The sequence below is a fragment of the Tupaia chinensis genome, unplaced genomic scaffold (genome assembly GCF_000334495.1).
Source record: "Tupaia chinensis unplaced genomic scaffold, TupChi_1.0 Scaffold000088_1, whole genome shotgun sequence".
Classification (NCBI taxonomy): domain Eukaryota; kingdom Metazoa; phylum Chordata; class Mammalia; order Scandentia; family Tupaiidae; genus Tupaia; species Tupaia belangeri.
Window position 1 is genome coordinate 5,162,768 of NW_006159550.1, and position 4,330 is coordinate 5,167,097.

The following is a 4,330-nucleotide window of genomic DNA, read 5'->3' on the forward strand; positions in this document are numbered from 1 at the left end:
CATAGAGGCACCATGAGTCACACAGCACAGTAATGCCATTTGATGCAATGCAGAAAGAAAATTGCGTGGGATGTCAAAATGACACATTCTATAGACATTCCCTGAAGTCCCTATTTGTTTTAAAAAGTGTGTATTCAGAATAACTTACATGATCTTTGCTGGGGAGGGTGGAGTAATTTCAATGTGCCATGAAGCATTGTTTTTATACCTGATTCACAGTGCAAATTGCAAACTGTCGCTAAGTAAACAGTCGATATAAAGTCTCAAAATACATAAAATAAAATGTTCAGAGTATAAAAACACTACAATGTTTTAAGTTATAATAAGTTATATAAGTTAAGTAATAACTCATAACTGATAAGGATACAGACTTGAAAATAGACAACTCTCATTTGAACTTTGAACTGCCACAATAACTGAGTGTTTTTAGGCAAGCAACTGAAGTGCTGTAAGTCTCAGTTTCCGCATCGGTGAAATGGGGATAAGAGGGTGCCCAGTGTAGGGATGGCCAAAATTGGGATGAGGCCCTGAAACTCTTTAGTGTGGTGTCTGGACCTTTAAAAATATGAACTAGTACTGTTTTTGATTTAGATGAGATGGCATTGGGCCCCTTCATTAAATTCTCCCAAACACAACATATGGATTTACTAAACAATCACTACTACCAAAATCAAGAAAGCTCAGTAGCATGGTGCCTAACGTGGCTAGATCTCACATGGCTTATTGTATGTTCCAAATTCTGTGCATGGTGGCGTGAAAACACGTGTGAATGTGTGGTGTGGACACTGTCTCTTCGAGAGTGCCTCACTTTTTCTCTCCTTCTCTCCTGATCTCTGTCTGGCAAGTACATACTCCCTATACTAATTTAATTAATTTTTTAAAAGAAAGCTGATGACCCTCAAAGTTTCAACTTCTTTGGCAGCCACGTGCCAAAGAATATGGGCAAGGCTTAATCCAGCCAAAATCTATAATACGTTCAGAGACTGGAAACTTTTGAATGCTAAATTTGTTTTGTTTACCCTTTTATCTCTAGCATTCATGATAAAAAGTGATTTCAATGAACATTTGCTGAGAGAACAAGTGAATAAATGAGGCTGTAATGCCCTTTAGACACTTCATGGAACTTGAAATGTCCCATTGAATTAGCAAATTTCATTAAACTCACCCATCTCTTGGCAGTATCAGAGTTACAACAGCATCAACTTCGATGCTTCAGTTTATCCTATGAGTACCTAGATTAATAGGTAGTAGGACTTATTCACATTCTAGTAACTGACTGTAAGAATTAAAATGTTTGCACTGTTATTAGAGATGGATTTCAATCCAGCAGTATGGGTTTTGCAGGTTGTCTGGACAAGAAAGACACCACATTTTAGCCCTTCATGAATATATTTATATTCTATATTGCTACATAAACAATGTTATTAATAAACATATCAGTCAATAAAATATTGAATCTATTATGCTTACATTTTTTAGGTAATAAAAGGTTTATGTTAAAATAATTTTTTAGATAATAAAAGGTTTATGTTTATATGTAATCTGACCCAGCTGCAAGAGCACACACAGCTAAGAGGCTGTGCACCTGCTCTGGAACCACATGGAAGGGCGAGGATCGATTCCTGGTCTACCCTGAAAGCCAAGAGCAGTGGTGGATACATGCAGTCCCAGGGAACCCAAAGGTAGAGGAAAGTGCATTGTGAACCAGTATTAAAAAAGAAAAATTAAATTGTGATGACTGGGATTTCATGTGGTGTGGAGAAGTGCTTCTCTTGAGCCTCATAACAATGTTGGCACTTTGCCCATCTGACAGGGGAAAAAAGGATAAATTCTGTGAAACTTTCAAGAAAATTTACTAATCATTCCAGAGACAACTTTCTAAACTTACTTCCAATTCACTCTTTTGTCAAGATAATCATTTATTTATTTGGGAATTTACTATATTAACCAGATCTTTACTTCACATTCTCCTTGTTAATATATGATAAATATTTTAAATTTTACTTAAAATTCTTCGAAATACATTTTGAGAGATATTTTTGCTGTAGGGCATGTGATTGCCAGAGAGACAGAGAGAGAATGAGAAAGAGTCCCTCAGTGGGAGATAGCCATGCTGCAACCCCTTCTGCATTCTTCTCAGGATTTGGTGCATGTGTGCACATGCACCTGGTATGAGTTTCAATCCACCTTGTCTATACTTGAACCGCAGTTGGGTATGTGGGAGTCCAGCACTTTAACTACTATTTTGCCTGCTGGCCCCAAACACGTTGTTTTTAATGGCCACATAGTATTTTATCAATTTAAAACTATGTATAAGCTATCCTTTTCTCCCTGTTGATCATTGTACAGGTCACTAAGTTTTCATTCCATAAATACTTCAGGGGTCTGTGGACCGTACAAGGGCTTCATCTCCTGAGATCTGACCTTGTGTGCCCGTTGCTGTTACACCCTCCACTGCTCTTCTGAGACTAAATGACATAGTGTGGGTCAAAAATTTACACAGATATTGTGAGAAATTTAATTCCCTCTTTTCATTCATATTTTTCAGGAAAGGGTTAATGTTCTCAGACTCATGAGATGTCTTCAAAATGTTCATGAAAAATGTCCATTATGAAACCACTGTGCATGGATTTTTAAAAATTGCACAATATTGTTTCACTACTTTACATTTATTTATTGTTTTAGTGAACATCAAGAGCACAGAGATGGGTTAGGCCTATAGTGATTTACAAAACACTCTGATCTTTTATAAAAATGTAGATCTCTACAATGTCATTTACTTTATGCTGTATTTGGTGATTTGCTTATAATAAGTACTGAGAATATTCCACTTAACAATGGCAGGACAAATAATCTCCATGCACCTATAAAGCCATCATCCAGGAAAGTATAGGATTTAATGATGATCTTTTGAGACTAGTCCAATTTCCTGTTCGTTACTGAAGCAAGAGCCACACATCCTGTTCCGTTGGAGATGGGAGCTGGTGGCTTTGTGGAAAGTGAAATGAAATGAACTAGATAACATTGTCTCCTGGCTCCCCAACTTGTTCTTAGAGGAGGGCAAATGTAGCCTCCTATGACCATCTGCATGATTTCCTTCCTTTGCTCTTCCAGATAACTCTCCATCCCTCTCTGCCTCAAGTCTGACCCACACAGTAATGGGCTTCCTCATCCTCCAGGTGTTTTGAAGATCCACCAGGAGAAGATCAGTAGGACGCTGGGAAGAGGAAGGAGAGTAAGTTCAGGTTTCCTCTCTGACAGAGGCCTGGGATTAGGTGCATCTCCCCACGGGATGAATATAGTGAGCCATCTACCGCAAGGTCAGTGGTTTCTGTTCAGAATCCAAAGGTTGAGAGGCAATTGAGACTTGTCTCTCAACTGGCCCACTGGAAAAATGTTTTTATTTCCCCCAGGATTCCATCTTAAGAACCACTGCCCAAGGAACACTTTCATCAGGTTGCATAGTCATGACTGTCTGTATTTCAACTTCTGTCGGCCAAAATTAACTGTAAATCATACAGTGAAGATGTCTTTTACTATAACACATAGGAGCTGTCTCTTGGGACACAGAGTCAGGAGGAGTAAAGGACAGTGGATCTTAAGATGAAAACACGACATTTGGCAGAATTCCCTTGGCTGAGTGAGAAAGCTGAGTCCCCAAAGAAGTGGCATACAGAGTCTAGACTGAAAGTCCATGTTCTTCTCATCCTCCAGCTGGGAATCACATGTGGATGATTTTTCTAGCAATTATCTGTGAAATGGAGAGGAACAGGTTCCCAGGCAGTGCACATGCCAGTCAACTACGCAGAGGGAAGACCTTGCTCTGATCGGGGCGACCTGTGCTCTATTCTGCTCGCACCACCACGTCTGCATCTGGACAAATAAATCCGGAGAGAAAGCACGAACGTCAGAGCGCAGCGTCACTCAGATCGAGCACCTTTACCATTACTTGTACTGGTTGATTATCTGTACAGGGTGAGAGAAAAGGGGCGTACAAGCACAGTGTCCCTCCAAAAATTAACATTATCTTTAACTTGGCTGACTAGATCGATAGAAGTCAACACTAAAAGCAAGATTTTGTTCTGTGTGGAAATCAAAGGGTGTTAGAGGAATGGGGCCGTGCGGGGTGGGGGGGAGGGGCAGAGTGGCCGCTACAGAGCCATTAACAGGCCTTCATAGCTATCAAAATTTTTTTAAATTTTATTTATTCATTCATTTATTTTTAATTTGACCAGAGATACACACAAACACACACACACACACACACACACACACACACATGCAGAGAGAGAGAGAGAGAGAGAGAGAGAGAGAGAGAGAGAGAGAGAGA

General features: G+C 39.6%; 1 pseudogene; it reads left to right on the forward strand.

The window, feature by feature from the left end:
- Positions 1-1,702: 1,702 nt before the first annotated feature.
- LOC114006822 (uncharacterized) lies at positions 1,703-1,812 on the forward strand (annotated as a pseudogene).
- The last annotated feature ends 2,518 nt before the right edge of the window (positions 1,813-4,330 follow it).